The sequence below is a fragment of the Schistocerca gregaria genome, chromosome 5, assembly GCF_023897955.1.
Source record: "Schistocerca gregaria isolate iqSchGreg1 chromosome 5, iqSchGreg1.2, whole genome shotgun sequence".
NCBI classification, from domain to species: domain Eukaryota; kingdom Metazoa; phylum Arthropoda; class Insecta; order Orthoptera; family Acrididae; genus Schistocerca; species Schistocerca gregaria.
The window spans coordinates 648,517,245-648,543,316 of record NC_064924.1 but is presented as its reverse complement, the minus strand read 5'-3'; positions in this window follow the sequence as shown (position 1 = coordinate 648,543,316).

The window sequence follows — 26,072 nt, the reverse complement described above, 5'->3', positions numbered from 1 at the left end:
CCATCACATGCAAATGATTAGCTTTTCAGAGCATTCACACTAAGCTGGAGCCGGTAGCGACACCTACAACGTGCTCACATGAGGAAAGTTTCCAACCGATTTCTCATACACAAACAGCAGTTGAACGGCGTTGCCTGGTGAAACGTTGTTCAAAAAATGGCTCTGTGCACTATGGGATTTAACATCTTAGGTTATCAATCCCCTAGAACTTAGAACTACTTAAATCTAACTAGCCTAAGGACATCACAAAACACCCAGCCATCACGAGGCAGAGAAAATCCCTGACCCCGCCGGGAATCGAACCCGGGCGTGGAAAGCGGGAACGCTACGACACGACCACGAGATGCGGGCTGAAACGTTGTTGTCATGCTTCGTGTAGGGATGAGAAATGCGTACCATCACGTTTCCGACTTTGATAAAGGTCGGATTGTTGCCTATCACGACTGCGGTTTATCGTATCGCGACATTGCTGCTCGCGTTGATCGAGATCCAATCACTGTTCGCAGAATATTGAAACATTGGGTTCAGGAGGGTAGTACGGAACGTCGTGCTGGATCCCAACGACCTCGTATTACTAGCAGTCGAGATGACAGGAACCGTATCGGCATGGCTGTAACGGATCCTGCTGCCACGTCTCGATCCCTGAGTTAACAGTTGGGGACGTTTTCAAGGCAAGGACCATCTGCTCGAACAGTTCGACGACGTTTGCAGCAGCATGGAATATCACCTCGGGGGGCATGGCTGCTGTTACCCATGAAGCTGCATCGGAGGCAGGGGCGCCAGCGATGGTGTAATCAACGACGAACTTGGGTGCACGAATGGCAAAACATCATTATTACGGATGAATCCAGGTGCTGTTTACAGCATGACGATGGTCGCATTCGTGTTTGGTGACATCGCGGTGAACACACATTGGAAGCGTGTGTGTTTCGTCGCCATACTGGCGTATCACCCATCGTGATGGTATGGGGTGTCATTGGTTACACGTCTCGGTCACCTCTTGTTGGCATTGACGGCACTTTCAACAGTGGACCTTACATTTCAGATGTGTCACGTCCCGTGGCTCTACCCTTCATTCGATCCCTGCGAAACCCTACATTTCAGCTAGACAATGCACGACCGCATGTTGCAGGTCCTGTACGGGCCTTTCTGGATACAAGAAATGTTCGTCTGCTGCCCTGGCCAGCACATTCTCCAGATCTCCCACCATTTGAATACGTCTGGTCAATGGTGGCCGAGCAACTGGATCGTCAAATTACGCCAGTCACTACTCTGGTATCGTGTTGAAGCTGCGTGGGCAGCTGTACCTGTACACGCCATCCAAGCTCTGTTCGACTCAATGCCCAGGCGTATCAAGGCCGTTACTTGGCCATATGTGGTTCTTCTGAGTAATGATTTTTCAGGATCTGTGCACATAAATTGCGTGAAAATGTAATCACATGTCAGTCGTAGTATAATATATTTGTCCAGTGAATACCCGTTTATCATTCGTCGCCGTCTACTTGCTTTCGACGAATGGCTGCACCCGTGGGTACAGTAATGATTCCGTAGACAACGGCAAATATTTTTCCTTGAAAGTATTGACGGTATTCTCTCACAGTGGGACAAATGTATCAACCGTTCACTTGCTTTTCTCCAAATGTCTCGTTTTCACTTCCAGTCCCTTACAGGCGTATATCGCAGACGTTTATGTTTTATACAAATACGAAACATGTATGTTCAAGGTTTATCTTCTTGGCAAACGAAAGTCTAGGAACCCACTAGCTACCCGTCCTGGCTTCGCACGAGAAGAACTAAATTTCTGCGGTTGGACGGCTTGTCTTGGGAACTGGTAATAAAATACATTCACAAAATTTCCTCGCGAATTTCTGTTTGTGAAAACTGTATCCGAATTGCTACAGTAGTTCCCGACATCAGGCTGCATATACTGACACATGAATGTGCAGGGTGACTTTGTATTACGTAAAGATATGTTTAGATGCAGCCTGAACTTCGCTACTCTCTGGAGTTAGGGCTGCTACATTTTTCCGCCAGATAGCCCCCTCCCTTGCAGCTGACGAGCCCGCCTCTGTCATAAACAAATGGTTCAAATGGCTCTGAGCACTATGGGACTCAACTTCTGAGATCATCAGTCCCCTAGAACTTAGAACTACTTAAACCTAACTAACCTAAGGACATCACACACATCCATGCCCGAGGCAGGATTCGAACCTTCGACCGTAGTGGTCGCGCGGCTCCGGACTGAGCGCGTAGAACCGCCAGACCACCGCGGCCGGCTGTCATAAACAGTAGCAATTCTAATATAGGATATGAGTGGCGCAAATATGAAAAATTTGGAGCGAAAATTTATACTCATTATATGGATGACATAAGAATGCTTGCATTGTGGGTGCTCGTCAAAAATTGCCATTGTGAAAGAAAATGTGATAGGTATCAGTAAGCGGCAGCGTGTAGCTGTACTGCAGTTTTATCTGCTACCTAAGAAACAAGACAGAACGCAAATACTGTCAGAAGTAAAGAAATATAACACAATATATATGTACCAACAACATTAGTGGTCCAAAATTAAAATTGGACCTTAGTAGCCTTGCAACAAACTCGTAAGATATGGAATGACAAAATTAGTAAAAGGTAAATCATAATTTGTTTGCTTTAATTAACAAAAGACATAATGAAAGTAAATATAGGAATTAGGCTAATGATTTTACGACAAAGACAGTAGTATCGTACACATACTAAAAGACGTATGCTTAATTTGAATACTGAATTCACGACATGAACTACAATCGTATTTAAAGGTTTGAAAATTAAAGGGAGTCATTACACTGAGCAGTAAAAGAAAGTATTTCAATAACAGCGGCTCTAAATTTACTAAAATGACTTAACAGACGCTGTAGTCAGGACAGTCCCAGCCTGGACTATAATTTTGAAAAGATAAAACAGCTTTATATGCGAATCGTTTACGACAGGTTTCACAGCATTTTAGCAGCACATCAAGTGTAGTCTGTACAAACTAATAGATAAAAACTAATGTAAGGCAAGAAAACATAACTAAAATGAAAATATATACGGGATGAACATACAAACTCATGTCACAATGCAATGGAGGAAAGCTAATGGGGTTACCTAGTGTTCACTGTGAGCAATGTTTCGCTAAGTAGCGGACGTCAGACACAAAATAACATAACATAGAACGCTCCCTTCATATGATCCAATGATATCTAGAAAGGAAGAAAGCTAAGTAGACATTACTAGTAAGAAACTGTTATGTTGGTAAAATACTTATAAATTCTACTCACAACGAGTATCATTGTCTGGTGAGGAAGCGGGGTTGCCGTATACCGAAACAGTGATCAAAACAGACAGTGTATGATCATGTACGGGATTTTGTAGTATTAGAAATGGTCTACTTATTTAATTTTAAACTGTATCTGTAGTGTGTATTAGATGATGACCAGTCTGGCTTTGGGAAAATAAAGTCACCAAAGAGATAATTCTGACGTTGCGGTTGATAATAGAAGCAGAAATAAAGAAAATCGACACTCGTTTATATGATTTGCCGCCCTGGAAAAAGCGTTTGACACTGTAAAATGGTGCCAGATGTTCGAAAGCTTGAGAAACTTTGAGTGAGCTGTAGGGAGTGACGAGTAATGTGCAATATGTACAAGAACCAAGAGCGAATAATATAAGGGAACCACAAAGAAACAAGTTCTCGTATTAAAATGGGTGTAAGGGAGAGACGTAGTGTCTCGCACCTACCGCTCAGTTTGTACATCGAAGAGACAATGGTGGAAATAAAAGCAGGGCTCAAGGCTGGAATAAAAATTGAAGGTGAAAGGATATCAATTATACAATCCGCTCATGAAATTGCTATCCTGAGTGAATGTGAAGAAGAATTACCTTATTTGCTGAATGCAATTAACAGTCTAATGAGTACAGGATATGGTTTGATGAGAAATCGAAGGAAGACGAAAATAATGAGATGCAGACGAAATGAGAACAGCGAGAAATTTAACGTTAGGATTGATGATCACGAAATAGATGAGGTTAAGGAATTGTACTATCTAGGCAACAAAAGTAATCAATGACTGACGGAGGAAGGATGACATCAAAAGTAAACTATCACTGGCGAAAAAGGCATTCCTGTCCAACAAAAGTATCTAACATGGGTCTTCAATTGAGGAAGCAATTTCTGAGAATGTACCTATGGAGCACAGCATTGTATGGTAGTAAGATATAGACGGCGGGAAAACCGGAGCAGAAGAGAATCGAAGCATTTGAGATATTGTGCTACAGACGAATGTTGAAAATTTGTTGGGCTGAAAAGGTGAATGATGAGGAGGTTCTGCGCAGAATCGGAGAGGAAAGAAATATATAGAAAACAGTGACCAGGAGAAGGGACAGGATGAGACGACGTCTGTTCAGGCATCACGGACTGACTTCCATGGTACTAAAAGGAGCTGCAGAGGGTAAATACTGTAGAGGAAGACACAGATTGGGAGATACCCAACAAATAGCTGAGGACGTAGGTTTCAAGTGCTACTCTGGGATGAAGAGATTGGCACAAGAGAGGATGTCGTGCCGAGCCACTTTAAACCACTCAGAAGACTGATGACTCAAAAGAAAAAATAATTCATGCTGCTCCTCCCCTAATAAATATCGAGTGTAAAACTGTTTTACGGCTTTGCACGAAACTGACATGTAGTAAAACGGGGCTGAATATCGTGTCGTAATTAAACAGCTCAGCTAGCAGCAAAAAACGCATAGGGAAGCCAGATGGCAAGAGGATCCGCTTAACCCACAGCAAACGCTAGCAATGGATTGTGTAAAAACAGGAGGCGTGTCAAGATGCAGCTGCGGAAACGTCATACAGCGTAACGGAGAGAGGAAGGAGGAGTGAAGCAAGACGGCGCTTTATGTCCAGTAGACATCGGGGTCGTTAGAGACGGAGCAAAAGCTCGGATTGTGTCAAGGATGGGGAAGGATATCGGCTGTGTCCTTTAAAACGGAGTAGCCGGTATTTGCGCGGAGCGACTAACGGAAATCATGCAAAACCTGTATCTGGATGACCGGATGTCGGTTTAGAAATGATGAAATAACAATGAAATGAATACCCCTAGCTGCATACAGGCGTTGAAATACGTAGACGGGGACGGTTGAAAATGTTTGCCCCGCCCGGGACTCGAACCCGGGAACTTCTGCTCACATGGCTATCCATCTGAAGCACCGAGGACACAGAGTATACTGCCACTGCAGGGAGTTATCTCTACCACGCCCCCCTTGAGACCCACATTCCCAACTTATTGTTCCGCACTGTATTGGTATTGCCCCCACCCATTATACTCATTACTCGCGGGTTGTTGCCGATTGCCGTAAGAGTTCAGGCACTGTTTGTGCATCCGCACAGCAGAAGATTGTCAAATAGCCGTTGAGCCTTAACTGCATACATATGAATATAACGTCTGTTCTTCCGGTCATTTCATTTATTATGTTTCTGGAGCATCTACTAAATATCACGATACTACTTGATACTGTATTGAACATACTCCTTCTGGTACTGCTTACTCAATTGGTCTGTTTCATTTCCAAACTTATTTTGTCATTTTAGAATTCATTTACTCTACGTGTGATGTTGTTATCATTATCATAACCCCTTTACGTCAGTTCGTAGTTTTACTAAAATTATATCTCTTACGTGCTGATACTAACCCAATGAAGTAAATTTATAAATTTTATCACATCTTATGAAATGACTTCGTTGTAAAGTTACTAAAGTCGTATTCTAATGCTATGCCACTAACATCGTTCATATACAGAACAGACATACAACTTGTGTCTCTCTACTTTGACATTATTTTAGTGCAATCTTGTTTTTTAGGTGTCAGATAAAACTGTAATAAAGGTGCTTGACGGCACTTAGTGGTACAAATTATATTTCCCGAATATATATATATTTTGCTTCTACGACTGAATCTTTTGCCAGGAACGGTCATTAATCACCCATAGTGCAAGCAACCTAATATCATATTTATAATTAATGTAAGTTTGCACTCCCCCTCTATACTTTTTGTGTTATTTATATGCCATATTAACCATAGCGTATTCTCGATGTATTGTGCAATGGTTTACGTTACTATTTACAACATAACTAAGTCACTAACCCACTTTCAGTTTTATGCTATCTTCTTTAATAACTTACTTGCATTTGAACGACTTAAAAGGGTGCCAATGTCACATTCCAAATGACATGTATTAGGTAATATTTTAGTAAAAGGCCTTTTCTTCCTCAGACATATCAGCGTCCACACTGATTACCTATGGCACTCTGTGGAGCTCTTTCTAGTACTAGGGAAGTGATTCCCTCACTGCAGCTCTTTCTAGTACTAGGGAAGTGATTCCCTCATGTCTTAACGTATGTACTTTCACCCTGTCCCCTCTCCTCATCAGTTTTTTCGACATGTTGCTTTTCTCCCCGATCCTGGACAGAATCTCCTGATTCCTTACCTTATCAGTGCAACTATTTTGCAACATTCGTCTGTAGCATCACATCGCAAATGCTTTGATTCTCTTCTGCTCCGGTTATCCTACAGTCATTTTTTCACTACCATAAAATGCTGTACTCTAGACGTACATCCTCAGAAATTTCTTCCTCAAATTAAGGCAAATATTTAATATTAGAAGAATTCTCTTGGCCAGGAATGCTCTTTCTGCAGTTGCTGTCCTCATTACTGCATCTGTCTTTGGTTATTTTATTGCAAAGGTAGTAGAATTTCTTAGCTTCATCTACTTCCTTACCATCAATCCAGATTTTAGGTTTCTCGGTGTTCTCATTGCTACTACGTCTCATTACCTTCGTCTTCCTTCGATTTACTCTCAATCCATACTCTGTACTCAATAGATTGTTCATTCCGTTCAGCAGATCATGTAATTCTTCTTCACTTTCACTCAGGACAGCAATATCAGCGAATCGTATCACTGATATCCTTTCACCTTGAATTTTAATTCCACTCCTAAAACTTTCTTTCATTTTCATCATTGTTTCCTCGATGTACAGATTGGAAAGTATTGGTGAAAGTTTACACCCTTGTCTTACACCCTTTTTAATACGAGCACTTCGTTCTCGGTCGTCCACTCGTATTATTTCCTCTTTGCTGTTGTCGATATTGTATACGACCCCTATCTCCCTACAGCCTACGCCTTTTTTTCAGAATTTCAAAGATCTTGCATCATTTCACACTGTCGAACGCTTTTTCCAGATCAACAAATCCTATGAAAATATCTCGATTTATCTTTATTCTTGCTTCCATTACTGCAATGTCAGAATAGCTTCTGTCGGGCCTTTATCTTTCCTTAAGCCAAACTGATCGTTATCTATCGCATCGTTTTTTTTTCTTTTCTATTCTTCTGTATATTATCCCAGTAGTCAACTTGGATGCATGAGCTGTTAAGCTGACTGTGCGGTAATTCTTGCATTTGTCAGATTTGCCGTCTTCGGAATTGTGTGGATGATGCTTTCCCCAGACTCATGTTCCTATACAACAATGTCTACAGTCGTTTTGTGTCACTTGCCACAAATTTAGGGATTCTGATGGAATGTTATCGATCCCTTCTGTCTTATTGGAACTTAAGTCCTACGAAATACTGATTCTAATACAGGATACCCTCTCTCTTGTAAATCGACTCCTGCTTCTTTATCACATCAGACAAATCTTTCCCCTCATAAATGCTACCAATGTATTCTTTCCACCTAACCGAAATCTCCTCTGCACTTAACAGTGAAATTCCCGTTACTTTCCTTATCATTATTGATAATTCTGGTGCCCATTGTACCCTTCAGGTCTTCGAGCACTTCTTCCCTGGACTCGTAACCATCCCTGTTAACGTCCAAAGATATCTGTTGTCTACCTGTAGAATCTCAGTATATCCCACTGGAATAGCTACAGCTGACATTTTGCTAAAGATCCTATTCCACGATGCATAAACCGTACATTTCAGAGTACACTTAAGAACAGCATCAGGGTTCTCTTTGATGTACTGATCCTGCTTTTAACACTGCAACAAATGAAAACTCAAGCCAGCCAACTGCTTGGGCAAACTGATCAAGAAAAGCAGGAAAACTTACTTCGCTTCTTTGTTAATTATTTAAAACAAATAGTAAATTTATGGAACAGTGGCGCTTAAAAGTGTCTCCAACTGATTCCATCTTTCCTGCTTCTTCCCTTCTGAAACCACACAGTATATAGAACTTTCCATTATTATATAACACAAGCAGCAAGAATGAAATAAATAGGTGTCATTGATCCTATCTTTAAGAATGAGAATGCTGTCTCTCCAAATACCTTGACATATCTCTAACCTTTCACATATACAGGTACACCAGGCTACTGTCAATTTGAATTTACAATTTGCATCTAAGTCCGTAATTTCTAATGTATCCTATAATGACCCTAGTTAAGTCAGCAATTCGTAGAGCTTTGTCAAGTTCCGATTACTGGCTATCATTACTCTCGTTCCCAATCGATTGATTCTCTGTTTTTCCCTGCTGATAAATTCAACCGTGTTAATGCAGTTTCCTGTCCACCAACTTTCTCTTCGCCTCTTTGAAGTCAAATCTTATCTGCACTTGTAAGTGAAAGACGCAAGAGCGCAACATTCTCGACAGTGCATGAAACCTATCGATCCCCTGCATCATTTCCTCTTAGAAACATTTTTCACCCTTAATCTTCTATATTTTCTTCCGTAGTCTCTCCTCACTCACATTGTGTGGCATGATGTGCATCTCTATCAGTTCTCGTAGAATTTTATTGTTCTCCCTCACGCGAATGGTAATGGAAATGCCGTGGGGCCAGAGCCTCCCGTTGGGAATACCGTTCGCCAGGTGCAGGTCTTCCTAGTTGGTGCCACTTCGGCGACTTGCGTGTCGATGGGGACTAAATGATGATGATAAGGACAACACAACACACAGTCCCTGAACGGGGAAAATCCCCGACCCACCGGGGAATCGAACCTAGGCCGTTAGGTACGACATTCGGTAGTGCTGATTACTGAGCTACCAGGGGCGGAAAGATGGACGTCTAAAGCTAAATAACCTCCATATGAGCTCCTGTTGTGGTCATTTCACGACGTACATAAGTATTGTGGCCATCTGCTTAGTAGCATGTTGCTCCACTGTTGAAACGAAATACGGCAGCTGTGCTCAGTGGCATGGACTGGACAAATCCTTGGTAATTTTTGAAAACATGTGAGACCAGATATCTACGTGTGAGTCTGGCCGCTGCTGTAACTCGGTTGTGGGCAGATGATTTCTGACGGATCAGATCAAGCGAATTTGGTGGCCAAAATCCCAATGTGGGTTCACTATCAAGTTCCGTATAGCAATGGGACGATATTCTTGCATGTGAAAGGGACAGTTGTGCTCCTGGAAAATCCGTAATGTGTTCAGACGTTTTTTCAACGATAACATTTTCACATTGGCCTGTACTGTTTCTTATAGTTTTCGCAACTGTAATTCCTAAATTAAAACTTACAGAGAGATCTAGGATAGAAGGTGGCGTTGAAAAAAAATTGTGTAATAAGTTTCCTCTAATTTACGTCCACGGTCACAATCTTTTTTGTTTAACAGATTACAGGTTTAGGTCTTTTTGACCATCATCAGGTTCTGATTCATAAAAAAAAATCCTTATGTACTGCATCCATAGTGGCATTATATTAGCCAGTGGCAGTACATTAGGACTTTGTTTTTATGAAACAGATATGATGATGGTCATTAAAGACCGAAACCGGTAATCTGTTAAACAAAAAAAGATTGTGGCCATAGACGTAAATTAAAGGAAACCTATTACATATACGGGTCTATGTGATTTTTCGCGACGGTGTCGCAGCTCGCAAAAAAAATTGTGTGGCTGAAAACACAAGACAAATACTATGTTACTGCGTTACTGTTCACGTAGTCCAGGATGTGTCGCTCACATCAACACAAGGAAAATAGTAATCAAAGCTAAAAAAGTTTATTGAACAAGCAAAGAAAGATCTATTTCGGTGAAAATAGCAAAATCACATTTACAGTCTCACAGGTATGAAGAATTGACAGTATGGTGATCCAAGAGTCGGACAAAGTAACACTATTAGAATCTTCATAGTCTAATACACTTGGGTGGAAAATATTCTATGTGAGATGAAGCCGTCCTGAATATCGACAGCATAGGAACAGAGAAGTCTATCCCGGATACAGTCGTATTGAACTAAAGGAAACAACAACGAATGCAGAATATAGGGACATGGGTCCCTACAATGGACTTGGAGCGCGTCCCAAGACGATGGGGTGAGGAGCACCGGCCCGGAGGCTAGGAGCGGCTTTCGAACCCTGCAGAACTGACCTGTGCAGCCCTGAGGCCGACCTTTATCGTGGCTTACGGGGGAATACTTACACTATTTTCTCGTCACTTGTGTGTCGGACGCGAACAGGTAGCTTGGAAGCTGTGGCCTCTGCTGCCTCTTTGCTATCCTTTACTGCGACAGGGCGAATTCGTGATGCTGCGGCGTGCAGGGGCCATGTAGGCTCCACGCGTGCCGGAAGTGCTCGAATGGTTGCAGAACGCTTTTGCGAAGTCTTCCGCTATAGCGGTCAAGAGCTCTTCTATTGCTACCGCAGATCCTATGGAATCCCAGTTTTAAGTTCCCTGCATTTTCCGAACAAGTGCTCGCTTAACCACACCATATCCGGACACACACATCAACAAGCTGTATCAAGAAATTTTATATATCCGACCACGCCACATGCTCCTATTGATTGAAAGTTAAAACTCGGTAATCCTGTGCTCACTAAAATCATAATTTTCCACATAGTTAGGCCAATACGGGAATAGGCAGGGCTCATCGGATACGGAACCTCATGTTCAGCAATGTGCGCTGAACTGTTCGCTCCACCCGTGTGTCTCTTATCAGGTGTGCTAGTTCTCTTGCTTTGAAGATCGGATAATCCTCCGATCTTCAAGTTTTTTTACCTGTCGTTTACGTTCAACACCTCGCCGCTTTCTCGTGGTTTCATCGTCCGTCTTTCTTGCAGATGCTCACGACAGTGGCAAGCGAACAGGCGACCAGCTTCGCCCCTCCTGAGATACTCATTCCCCGGCGCCGTGCCATAAAACTCTGTCTTTTGTCAAAGTCGTTTATGTTAACTGATTATTGTACTTCCGCGTTTATCGCAGTACAGTGAGAACCCTATCCATCACAGCTTCGATTGTATACCTTCCTTGCCGCTTCACGAGATCGCAACATAATCAGACGGCATCCTATATACTGCCGGACAATGGTCATAGTGTTTTGGAAGAACAGTATATGTGAAATTAAATATGTTGTCTGACACTTATTCGAATAGATGCTCTCGGAAATTTAACTTCAAATACCTCCATAGACGTTACCTCTTTCTTAACGACTGCCAGTGATTGCAAATCGGCCAACGGCGTTGAGCTGTCGGGCTGGGCTAGTACTTGGATGGGTGACCATCCAGTCTGTCGAGCGCTCTTAGCAAGGGGGTGAAGCACACTGAGGAGCTACCTCATTGAGAAGCAGCGGCTCCGGTCTCAGAAACTGACATACGGCCGCTAGATTGGTGTGCTGATCACATGCCCTCTATATCCGCTTCCAGTGACGCCTCTGGGCTGAGGATGACACGGCGGCCGGTCGGTACCGTTGGGCCTTCATGGCGTGCCTGTTTTGGCGGAGTTTAGCTTTTAGTTTTAGTGATTGTAAATCGGATTTGAAGTCTAGGTAGATATAGGAGATGATAATGAAAGAACTAAGAAAGCGGAATTAAAAGTGCTGGTAATTAACATAATAACGTATCTAGATGGTAATAAATCCTTCATAGTGCTCGAGACGCGTTCTTGACATAGCCCATCAGATGACTTGACAGCAAAGAATAAGGAAAGGTGTAGTTACTGATGTCATACCGTACAGCTTAAGCAAAGCAATGAGGCTACAAAAACCTCAAAATAAATTAATTGTACATAAATTTAAATAATATAAGTACATACCATCTCATATCGTCATATGAATTGACAAGGACGTCCAATAATAAACATAAAAATGTCCAGCAAATCATATGCTGTCATATACTAGAAGTAGACCTAGCCAGTAATAATTTGATTATTTCCCTAAATTTGTGCCCGCTACTAGCTCAAGAGTGCATTATTTACATAAATGTTTCATCGACTAACTAGGCTAGGCTGCTCTAAAAATGTGCCTGAGGAGGACTCACTTGACTGCCTAATGGCTGCTATGAGGAGGATTAGAAGAAAAATTTTTGATATTGTAAAAAAGAAAGTAGTGGTTAGCAAGGAGTGGGAAAAGTATATTTCGTTGTCATTGTGTGGATCAGATATTGTAAGTCTGTCAGAGACAGCAAAGGAGTTCGAAGAGCAGTTGAACGGAATGGACAGTGTCTTGAAAGGAGGATATAAGATGAACATCAACAAAAGCAAAACGAGGATAATGAAATGTAGTCGAATTAAGTCTGGTGATGCTGAGGGAATAAATTAAAAATGAGACACTTAAAATAGTAAAAGAGTTTTGCTATTTGGGAACAAAATAACTGATGATGGTCGAAGTAGAGAGGATATAAAACGTAGACTGGCAATGGCAAAGAAAGCGTTTCTGAAGAAGAGAAATTTGTTAACATCTATTATAGATTTGTCAGGAAATTGTTTCTGGAAATATTTGTATGGACTGTAGCCATGTATGGAAGTGAAACACGGATGATAAGTACTTTGCACAAGAAGAGAATAGACGCTTGCAAAATGTGGTGCTACAGAAGAATGCTGAAGATTAGATGGGTAGATCACGTAACTAATGAGGAGGTTTAGAATAGAATTGGGGAGAAGAGGAGTTTGTGGCACAACTTGATAAGAAGAAGGGACCGGTTGGTAGGGCATGTTCTGAGGCATCAAGTAATCATAGTTTAGTACTGGAGGGCAGTGTGGAGGGTAAAAGAATTGTAGGAGAACAAGAGATGAATACACCAAGCAGATTCAGAAGGATATAGGCTGCAGCACGTACTGAGAGATGAAGCAGCTTGCAGAAGATAGCCTGCCGGTGTGGCCGTGTGGTTCTAGGCGCTTCAGTCTGGATCCGCGTGACCGCTACGGTCGCAGGTTCGAGTCCTGTCTCGGGCATGGATGTGTGTGATGTCCTTAGGTTAGTTAGGTTTAAGTAGTTCGAAGTTCTAGGGGACGGATGACCACAGATGTTAAGTCCCATAGTGCTCAGAACCATTTTTGCACATGATAGAGTAGCCTGAAGAGCTGCATGAAACCAGTCTCAGGACTGACGTCCACAACAAAACAACAACTATGGATCCATGTCAGAAAGGATAGCACATGTCTTCCGCAAATACAATATTACATTTGAATTTCGGACGAATAATAAACCGGGTAAATTTCTGCGGTATAGCTTAGAACAACCAAACGAATAGATTTCTTAGTGCATGTATCTAAAGGATTTTCTGTGGCTCATACAAAATATATTACATCGGAAAATGTAGAACTGAGTTTCAAATTTGATTTCGTGAACCTGGATGCACAAGTAGTAGAACTGCTTTCGGATATCATTTCAAGAAGAACAAGCGCCAGCTTAAAAATACTGAGAATGACATGTCCATTTTGAATTTTGGTAATAAGGCTACAGTATCGGACGTATAAGAAAGCACTTAAATATATGGCAGTAATCAGGTAGACAAAGTACTCAAAATAGGTGAGCATAATTCAAGCAGTCGTAGATGCTTCTTTGATACTTTTCAATGATTTGCTTGTAACTAGAAAGAAACAATAAGAGTGCTCACCTGGATATTCTTCCTTTTACCTTTCTCAATTTTGTATGGAATTCTTAATTATAATATGCAATTTTGTTGGCCAACTGTTTTTCTTAAGTTGTACTGAAACCGTAAGGATGACGTGTTCCAGTATGTCAGTTTTATGAAGCCTGCACTACTACAGTGTGTTTTACTGTTGACGTCCTTCCACAATTATCCCGATAAAAATGAAATAATTATTTTAATTTTATTTTATTGAAATATAATTGTTTTAGATTACTTTACATCGGATGTGTTGCCCTCTCCAGAATTTATGAAGAAATCATACCGGATATGGTTCTTTATGTCGTTCTAGATGGAATGTCTTGTAGTATTATTATTGACCTTCTCGTATGTAACTGTTGATTGACATTTTATTATTTTATTTAACGTTTTGATTTTACACGTCATCGCAAGTGCTGCCCTCTAAGGATACCAGCTTATGTTAAGGCTTCGTAAGCGTTGCCTTGATCCTGTAACTGTAATCAGCTAATAGTTCGGTCTACTTCTTGTATACAACAGCACATGTTTTGCTTGAGGTTTGTGCGGACATCATTCAACGCCCTCAATGCATATAATCTGTAAAATGGTGTACAATTAATATCATTTGAGATTCATGTAACCTTATTTTCTTTGTAAAATGTTATTGTATGCTATCATTATTTGGAGCTATCTTTATCACTTGTTCGCAGATCGTCTGATGACGGGCTACGCCAAAATCGCATCATGAGCACAATAAAATATTCAATACCATCGCCATCTATATTACTCTGACACATAGCAGCCTCTTTAAAGTCACATTCAGAGTGTATGCCAGAGAACTGAGTGGAGCATGTTTAACGCCCTTGTGCTCACTAAATTAACTCGTGAGAAGGCGCATATTCTGTATGTAAATCTTCTTTATCTCCTCTGTCATCCCTGTATGGCAATGATTCCAGACTATCGACAAGTCGAAAAGCCATTCTTTTGGTGATTGCATTACGTATCCCAAGAATTTCTCCTACGATGCCGAACCTTTAGTTTGTTTTTAAGTAGTTAAAATGTAGATGTTGAATAGCACTGTTATCTGTGAAAAGAACTCGGTGAGGGTGCTTTGCCTCCGTGCACATAAGTCCAGTTCTTTGTGGATATAGAGGAGATATGTCGTATGTGCATTTACAATGTGTCGGTGACATTAAGTGAGGAGTGTATAGTGTAATTTTTGCGTTCATGTGTGATCATGACAGAAGAGAGTGTGAAATCCGTTGGCGACATATAGTCTACTCCCCTCGGGTAGCATCAAGGGAGCAGGCGAGTTTAACGTCCTCATGCTACGGACGAGTCACCTTCAACACTGTGACTATCCCTTACTTCATGAGACACTGCGAAGAAGTTTGGAATTTAACCTAGGGTTCTGGCAGAAAGGTTGGTGACCATGATATTTACGCCATGACGTGTCCATTTCTTACCGTCCAAATACTGTCGGTGAAAATTTTCCACCCCATGATTCAGAGCGGTTCATCGCCGAGTGCCACCGCACAGGCGTACGCTATTGACCTATGCTGTGGAGGTGGTTGTTCTGTGTGGCGATTCAAACTTAGACGAGCATTGACTGCCGTTTGGGATTTTACTGTTGTTCAGCAACAGTGTCATCGAAGGGATACAAAACGATGTTTTAAATTGCACAAAATACAGCACATTTACTTACGATAAGTGTCGACTGACACTCACATCACCAACTGTCAAAGACTCAGCATTTCACTACAGTGCTCTCATGTATGCGACAGAGTAGTCTAAGAAGAGACTTGAGGGCCTTAAGACGTTAATCATTCTATCTTTATACAGTGTGGTCCACTGATCGCGACCGGGCCAAATATCTCATGAAATAAGCGTCAAACGAAAAAACTACAAAGAACGAAACTTGTCTAGCTTGAAGTGGAAAACCAGATGCCGCTATGGTTGGCCCGCTAGATGGCGATGCCATAGGTCAAACGGAAATCAACTGCGTTTTTTAGAATACGAACCACCAGATTTTATTACATATCCGTGTAGTTTTGGCGCTGTAACACTAATCAAAACGGCCTTGCTGTTGTGGTACTGCGAACGGCTGAAAGCAAGCGGAAACTACAGCTCAATTTTCCTTAGGACATGCAGCGTTACTGTATGACTAAATGATGATGGCGTCCTCTTAGCTAAAATATTCCGGAGGTAAAATAGACCCCATTCGGATCTCCGGGTGGAGACTACCCAAGAGGACGTCGCTGTCAGGAGAAAGAAAACTGGCGTTCTACGGATCGGAGCGTGGAATGTCAGATCTCTTAATTGGGCAGGCAGGTTAGAAAATTTAAAAAGAGTAATGAATAGCTTAAAGTAAGATACAGTGGGAATTAATGAAGTTCGGTGGCAGGAGGAACAAGACTTTTGGTCAGGTGAATACAGGGTTATAAATACAAAATCAAATAGGGGTAATGCAGGAGCAGGTTTAATAATGAATAAAAAAAGGAGAAGTGCGGGTAAGCTACTACAAACAGCATAGTGAACGCATTATTGTCGCCAAGCTAGACACGAAGCCCACGCCTACTATAGTAGTACAAGTTTATATGTCAACTAGCTCTGCAGATGATGAAGAAATTGATGATATGTATGATGAGATATAAGAAATTATTCAGGTAGTGAAGGGAGATGAAAATTTAATAGCCATGGGTGACCGGAATTCGACAGTAGGAAAAGGAAAAGACGGAAAAATAGTAGGTGAATATGGATTGTGGCTAAGAAATGAAAAAGAAATCACCTGGTAGAATTTTGCACAGAGCATAACTTAATCATAGCTAACACTTGGTTCACGAATCATGAAAGAAGGTTGTATACATGGAAGAATCCTGGAGATAGATTATATAATGGTACGACAGAGATTTAGAAACCAGATTTTATAATGTAAGACATTTCCAGAGGCAGATGTGGACTCTGTCCACAATCTATTGGTTATGAACTGTAGATTAAAACTAAAGAAACTGCAAAAAGGTTGGAATTTAGGGAGATGGGACCTGGATAAACTGAAAGAACCACAGGTTGTACGGAGTTTCAGGGACAGCATAAGTTAACAATTGACAGGAATGGGAGAAAGAAATGCAGTAGAAGAAGGGTGCGTAGCTTTGGGGACAGAAATAGTGAAATCAGCAGAGGATCAAGTAGATAAAAAGACGATGACTAGTAGAAACTCTTGGCTAACAGAAGAGATACTGAGGTTAATTGATGAAAGGAGAAAATTCAAAAATGCAGTAAGTGAAGTAGGAAAAAAGGAATACGTTGTGATTATTGTAGTCTTCAGTCCTACCCTATCCTGTGCAAGTTTCTTTATCTAAAAGTACCTACTGCAACCTACATCCTTCTGAATCTGTTTAGTGTATACATCTCTTGGTCTCCCTCTACGCTTTTTACCGACCACACTGCCCTCCAATGCTAAATTAGTAATCCCTTGATGCCTTAGAACATGTCCTACCAACCGGTCCCTTCTTCTAGTCAAGTTGTACCACAAACTCCTCTTCTCCCCAATTCTATTCAATACCTCCTCATTAGTTATGTGATCTACCCATCTAATCTTCAACATTCTTGTGTAGCAACACATTTCAAAAGCTTCTATTCTCTTCTTGTCCAAACTATTTATCGTCCATGTTTCACTTCCATACATGGCTACACTCCATACAAATACTTTCAGAAGCGACTTCCTGACACTTAAATCTATGTTCGATGTTAATAAATTTCTCTTCTTCAGAAACGCTGTCCTTGCCATTGCCAGTCTACATTTTATATCCTCTCTACTTCGACCATCATAAGTTCTTTTGCTCCACAAACAGCGAAACTCCTTTACTACTTTAAGTGTCTCACTTCCTAATCTAATTTGTAGGGTCAGTATTGCCTCACGTGTTCGAACATTTCTACAGAATGCATACTGATCTTCCCCGAGGTCGGCTTCTATCAGTTTTTCCATTCGCGTGTAAAGAATTCGCGTTAGTATTTTGCAGCAGTGACTTATTAAAGTGAGTTTCGGTAATTTTCACATCTGCCAACACCTGCTATCGTAGGAATTGAAATGATTATATTCTTCTTGAAGCCTGAGGGTATTTCGCCTGTCTCATACATATTGCTCACCAGAAGGTAGAGTTTTGTCAGGACTGGCTCTCCCAAGGCCGTCAGTAGTTCTAGTGGAATGTTGTCTACTCCCGGGGCCTTATTTTTGCTGAGGCCTTTCAGTGCTCTGTCAAAATCTTCACGCAGTATCATATCTACTACTTCATCTTCGTCTACGTTCTCTTCCATTTCTATAATATTGTCCTCAAAAATATCGCCCTTGTATAGACCCTCTATATACTCCTTCCACCTTTCTGCTTTCATTTCCTTGCTTAGAACTGGGTTTCCATCTTATCTCTTGATTTTCATACAAGTGGTTCTCTTTTCTCCTAAGGTCTCTTTAGTTTTCCTGTAGGCAGTATCTATCTTACCCCTAGTGCGATAAGCCTCTACATCCTGACATTTGTCCTCTAGCCGTCCCTGCTTAGCCATTTTGCACTTCTTGTCGATCTCTTTTTGAGACGTTTGTATTCCTTTTTTTCTTTAAGGAGATGGGACCTGGATGGGATATAGATGAAGATGAAACAGGAGATATGATACTGCGTGTAGAGTTTGACAGAGCACTTGTAACACCATAGCTCTAATACCCCAATGATTTATTTAGGTTTTTGTTTCATTTAATGTTACATCACTGAGCTTCTGTAAATGTGTTTGTTTGAATCGATAACATAAAATTGTATACTCATTTCTTTGTAAGAACTTCGATGTCATGATATGATTCTATGCAATGTAGTGTATCTGTCATTTAAATTCTTTGTCCCATTTGGAGGGAACAAAACTTACTGTATATGATTCTAATTTTGTGTGAATAATTTTTGGTAGAAATGTCAATATGTGCAAATGTTTTGTCTTATTTAATGTATTTCTTTACTGTTATGTAAACTGCTGATCCTCACTTAGGGTTCTTTGTTATTCTGTATGTAAAAGTTGTTGTGGTTCCCCTCGGGGACGGAACTGTGCAGCGCGCGCAAATTGTGGTTGGCCTAGGTAGAAAAGGTGGAAGTGAGAGTCAGTCGGGGGCGAGCCACCAGTCGGGAACGAGCTACGAGTCGGGGACGAGCTACCAAACTGTGCACTGCCATGTAATAGTTGCATATTGTGCTGGTTCCGAGAGAGGTTTTTTCTGCTACTTTCCAATACCTCGGATGGATGGATAAATAGCTGGAACTATTCTGGAATTTGCATCTATCTTCGCCACAAAGAAATGACTGAGTCCAGCAATTCTACCGACATGCAATCGCCACCACATTGCGCAATCACTGTAATGGAGCACTATAGCAATGTAATGGATGTGTTAGTGTGCTCAAATATAAGGTAATTTATAACTGAGTTCATGTACCTACCTTGATTTTTCTCCTTATCATAACACCTCTCGGGTTCCTCTGCGTTTGAACTAAAGTGATTTCCGAGTATTCCTACTGAAAGAACATTAAAGACCAGTGTTTTTGCTAATTAATGCCTCTTGAACATAATAAAAAGAAAGAAAGTAATTTTCCTAATAAATCTGCTTAGTAATGTGTTGTTGCCATCTTCAAATTAAAAGTTCTGAAGACTGAGGCTTATAAAGTTTTCCTTAGTAAATGTTCACGTTACTGCCTGTTGTAAATCGCAGAAGGTGAGTCAGTATCTTACATATATGTTAATTTTGTGTCTCAATGTAGTAAAAGTGGAAAACTGCAGTGTGGAACGTTATATACTCAAGTTTGCTAAGTGTTTGTCTCTCCTGTGTATTAGAAGTGCTTATTAATAACATAATAGGATCCACAGTTTGTCTATTGAGTTAATCCTCGGTAACAAGTAACAGAAAGACCACTAATTAAGAAAACCTTAATTTCTTTAGTGAAATGATAGTGAGGAGCAACCTTCAAGTGGACTCAAATTAACTTTCATTTTAAATAGTAACTTGCTTAACTGAGAGAGACTTAACCTATATACAATTAATGATTCTGCAGTTAATAGTAATAATGTTATAAAGACAATTCAGTTTGTGTAAGCCCTGAAAGTAATAGTGTGTTTCAGTATCTGTTATAATTTTGCAAATAGTTTGTGCTGCTTTAACTGTTAGTTTCAATCTTACCGTACACATATGTATGTGTCAAGAGTTCACTGCCCTCGCGTGTGACGAAGTATAGGTTGTGTTTATCCATTCAAGTTACTAATAACTATTTTCTTGAACGAGAATTTTCATCATTCTCTTGCCTACTTAGGCTGGCGACCGTTTTCTTTACCTGTTAAACAGTGCAGACAGGCAAAATTTTGTTTGTTACTGTTCAAATATTTCCGTTAGGTACAACACTGTCAACACAACAAAATTCCTCCCAGAAGGTAACACTGCTCTGTTGCGTTATACCATAATTGCTTTAATAATATTGTTTTATTTCACAACCTGCTTTAAGGTTATGGTACAGCAGTGACAGACGGTAGTGTTATACACTGAAAGACCTGAGTCGAAACAAGGACCCTGGAGTAGACAACATTCCATTAGAACTACTGAGAGGCTAGGGAGGGCCAGTACTGACAAAAGTCTACCATCTGGTGAGCAAGATGTATGAGACAGGCGAAATACCCTCAGACCTCAAGAAGAATATAATAAACCCAATCCCAAAGAATGCAGGTGTTGACAGATTTGAAAATTAGCGAACTATCAGTTTAATAGATCACAGCTGCAAAATACTAACGGGAATTCATTACAGACGAATGGAAAAACCGGTAGATGTCGACCCCAGGGAAGATCAGATTGGATTCCGTAGAAATGTTGGAACACGTGAGGCAATACTGCCCCTACGACTTATCTTAGAAGAAAGATTAAGGAAAGGCAAACCTACGTTCCTAGCATTTGTAGACTTAGAGAAAGTTTTGACAGTGTTGGCTGGAATACTCTCCTCCAAATTCTGAAGGTGGCAGGGGTAAAATACAGGGAGCGAAAGGCTATTTACAATTTGTATAGAAACCAGACGGCAGTTATAAGAGTAGAGGGGTATGAAAAGGAAGCAGTGGTCGGGAACGGAGTGAGACAGGGTAGTAGCCAATCCCCGATGTTATTCAATCAGTATATTGAGCAAGCAATGAAGGAAACAAATGAAAAGTTCGGAGTAGGTATTAACATCCATGGAGACGACATAAAAACCTTGAGGTTCGCCGATTACATTGTAATTCTGTCAGAGACAGCAAAGGACTTGGAAGAGCAGTTGAACGCAATGGATAGCGTCTTGAATGTACGTGGTATCACATAACATTCCGCCGGTGCGGACGGTATTTGATTCGTGATACTTTACCCGTGTTACAATGGACCGTTTACCAATTATGGAAAAGGTCGACATCGTGTTGATGAATGGCTATTGTGATCAAATTGTCCAACGGGCGTGAGCTATGTTTCCTGGTCGGTGTCCTGGACGACGTCATCCAAGTGTCCGGATCGTTCGCCGGATAGTTACGTTATTTAAGGAAACAGGTAGTGTTCAGCCACATGTGAAACGCTAACCGCGACATGCAACAAATGATGATGCCCAAGTAGGTGCTTTAGCTGCTGTCTCGGCTAATCCGCACATCAGTATCAGACAATGTACGCGAGAATCGGGAATCTCAAAAACGTCGATGTTGAGAATGCTACATCGACATCGATTGCACCCGTACCATATTTCTATGTACCAGGAATTGCATGGCGACGACTTTGAACGTCGTGTACAGTTATGCCACTTGGCGTAAGAGAAATTACGGGACGATGACAGATTTTTTGCACTCGTTCTACTTAGCGACGAAGCGTCATTCATCAATAGCGGTAACGTAAACCGGCATAAGTCTGTAAAGATTTCGACGTTACCTATAAGGAGTGGGTCAGATGTTGGGGGAGTTCTTTATGAAGGAATTATCCGAATGGGATGGTAATCTGGTAGACGTGATGTACATGTACAGACAAATAAATAACTACAATTTCAGAAAAACTGGAAGATTCATGCAAAGGAATGTGCTTCACAAATTGAGCAAGTCAATAACGCTTTGGTCCGCCTTAGGACGTTATTCTAGCAGTTATTCGGTTTGGCTATTAGGTAGAATTGTTGGATGTAATAATGATGGATATAATATGAAATTCAGCCCAACGGGTGCCTTGCATCGTCGAAATCTCGATCTGGTAATAGGTCACTGCCCATCATCTTTCAACCTTCTCATTCGAGGAGTGATCCGGTGACCTTGCTAACCAAGATAAGATTTGGTAACCCAGAACACTAGCAGTAGAAAATCTCTCTGTGTGTGAACGGTCGTTATCTTGCTGAAATGTAAGCTCAGGACCGCTCGCCAAGAAATGTGGCGCGTAGAACAGTCTCAACGTACCGTTGAGCTGTAAGGTGGACGCGCTTGACACCCAAAGGGACCCTGCTTACATCCCAGACCGTCACTCCAGGTTGTCGGGCCGTATCGCTGGCGACAGTCCAGTTGGTACCACACCGCTGTCCTGGACATCTCCAGATACGTCTGTGCTTCTTATTGGCTATCAGTTCCAAGTAGGCCTAATCACTGAAGACTGTTATACTCCAGTCAATGAGATTCCAGGCCGAAGACGTGTCTGGCGTCGCCCCAGACGTTGGTGGTATACCAACCCCAGTATCACCTGCCATAAAGCCACGAAAACAGGAATGATGGTCTGGGGGTGGCATCTTATTTCATAGCAGGACCCATTCGGTTCTAATCCTCGGATCCCTTACAGCACATAGGTACCTCGACAATATTTTACGCCACGGTTTGTTGTCTACCATGGCAAGACGTCGTGTGCATGTGCATATATTTCTGCAAGACTGTTTCTACTGGTTGTTTTCGTCCTTGCCAAACCCTACCTTGGCCAGCAAGATCGATAGATTTCCCCCAGTTGAGAATGTTTGAAACATTATGGACTGGGCCTTCCATCCACCTCGGTATTTTGATGATCTCAAACGCCAGTTGGACACCATGTCCCTCAGGAGGATATTCAGCAATCGTATCAATATTTGCCAAGCCGAATAACTGCTTGAATAATGGCCAGCGGTGCAATACTGATTTGCGCAACTTGTGGCGCACTGTCTCTTCGATAATTCAAGGAATATTTCTGAAATTGTATTCCTCTCTCTGTTCATATACATCACATGTACCGATTTCCGTCTCATTCGGATAATTTCTTCGTGGTGGGTCGTATTTTTTCTCTTAGAATGTGTATTCAAATTTATCGTAATCAATAATGACGAAATAAAATTTCGCTGAGGTGCTCCCGAAGCTACTTCTACACATGACGATATCGTCTCTTTAAACACGTCGTGTTACATCTATCTGCTGTGATGTTCCGCACTGTACCTAGCTGAGTAGCATGCATTTTTTAACGAACAGTCGACCATTTTCAAAGGAACGTCAGCACAAAAGAATGGTGTGGAAATCTGCCGCTCATCGCCACCGAGTTTCATCAGCGCTGGCGATTGAAGGCATCTGAGGGTGCAGATCCGCTCATCCAGAAAAAGCCGTCCTCTTAGGGCAGCGAGGCAAAATATCGCATTATTACGCGTGACGGAAAAAGTTACAGTCACCCAGGGCGGGAGATTCTCCAGTGGGATTAGCGCTGACGTTAATTGCGCTCTTTTATGGCTCCGTAGAGAAAAGATAGCGCCAGACCAGACAACCCTACTGCAGCATTAACTCAGTTCCATGATCAACCTTCCAGGATGTTCAAGGCATTGTGATGTTACTAAGAGATTCACTGTTTAAGAAAACAGACGAAATAATTTTAGTCTCTATAATATGATATGAAATTATCAGGTGCAGTCTGCGCAGAGCAGAATTGTATTTATAACGAGCACTCTAATGAAAACGTGACATATGGAACAAAAGCAACTAAACTGTTTATTATTGCAAAAATAATTGCCATAGCCGTCTGGACATTTTTCCGACTGTGTGACAAGTGGGTCAATGTGGGTTCATTAAAACAGTTTTAGGATTATTTGCGGAATCATGATTATATCCATGTGAGCACCTCTTGGTCCGAAGCAAATCAACGGTCACTTATATCTGTCTTCAGAGCTGAAAAAAATATTGAAGTCCCATAGGGAGAGTACGTGATTTAATGGAAAAATCATAAGGGGCTCCCTATGAAACTTCCACAGCATAAACGAACCGACTTTTGCTACAGATTTCAGAAAAAGGCACTAAACGTTTTGTCTCACATTGGGACAAATGTACTAACAGTTACGGTGATGGTACTTGAAATAGTAAACTGTTTACTTGCTTTACTTCTGTCTCTCTCGTTTTCGTTTCACTACACCTTATACCGCTGTTATAAAACCAGAGTCATTATGTGTGTGGTAGGACATGAGATGGAGATAGAGTAGTAACCTATTCCCATGTTTTTCAGTGTGTACGTAGAACAAAGAGTAAAGGTACCTGAGGAGTCATTTGAAAAGAAGAAGGTTCGAAGTCCATAGAAGTGTAACCAAAAGAATTCCGTTTTGCCGATGTCAGAGAGGCAGATGACTTGGTAGATAATGTTTACGAAATGAGCAGTGGATTGAAATGAGCATTTACAAAAGTAAAACTAGTGTTATGGAGTGTAATCGATCAGTTAAATTAGGAAAGGAGACGCTAGAGGTAGAAGACGGGTTTTTCTTCTTCTCCATATTGTATCGTTCAGGATATATTCGTGGGAAATACTCAATACCCTACGAAGGAAAATAATTTGGGTGAATGTATTATTTACGATATAAGAGTCGATACAAATACAACGTTCTACTAGTACTTACGTGCATCGATAATAAATGTGGTTTATGGCTGTACTGCGTAGTTCATGTATGGAAGACATCTGCGCAACTCTACCATTTGAGTTATGCAAAGAAAAGTCTTCATAATCATCGCTCCCTGTTCCCCCAAATTACGGAGGATTCGAGATCGACTGATACAGGACTGTTATTCTTCGCTACATATTGTCTGTAGTTATATTATACATACAGCAAAGACAAACAGGTTTCCTTCATCCCATTCCCCCGCCCTCACCTCCCACATCTATCAAAAAAAAAAAAGAAGTGAAATTCAGCAAAACCTGCAGATAATCGAAATTTGATGCGGGGACTGGCAGCTGATCCACATAAGGAATTTAATTATAACTGAAAAATTTGTCTTGAGAGATTTAGGAACTGTGTTGATATTGAAGATAATTCTCATTTTCTGTTCGGTCTCAGTTGCACATTTTTAATTAGATTACACGTTTCGATCACTCAGAATCATCTTCAGATAGACACATGTAATCTAAATAAAAAAATGTGCAACTGATATGAAACAATAAATGGGATTACCATATATGTAATGTATTGTGCACAAATGTTCTAGATACATTACCTGTTAGATTATACTATTAGCGATAAATCATTACACCCTAGAACAACCATAAAACATGTGTAAGTAAAATGGAGCGACTGGGTGTATGTGGATGCAAACTGAGGCAACGGGAAGAAACTTCCGCCAGGTACTTAAAAGTGGTTCGCAGAACATAGACACAGGAAAACATGTAATGTCTAGGGAGCCTAGATGAGCGCTTACCTCTTATTATGTAGTTTTATGCGTCGAATTTAGCAAAAACGTCAATAGTTCTAAACAGTATGAATAAATATATCTGAATATGAATGTTTCACTGTATCGCTATGTATATTAGATTATCGAAATTGAAAAATCGAATGGAGGTTCGGTGACGCAACCTACTGATCAGCGACGTCACTGGTCGGTAGAGTTTCATGTGTGAGGATATGAACAAACGATTTAAATTTATGTGTGATCCATATACACTTGAATGCGTAAATACTGTGAACAGTGTAGTGTAATTTCATTCCTGGATGATCTAACACAATTGAAACTTGAGCAACGGACGCATATCAGTGAATCGCTGGAGAAACAATATGTGTACACGAATCAGATTTGAACAATTCCAATACTGTGCTTTCATGTAAATGAGCTGTTAAGCACGGTCACTAGATCACACCGTAGGTATCACGCCTAGGTGTGCTGTAAACGCTGACGTCACAGCTGAAACTCTTCGCTCAACGCACCGCGTTGAAGCTAATAGGCACACCGCGAAGTTACGTTTACATTTTACACAGTTGTTAGTACAATCGAGTTT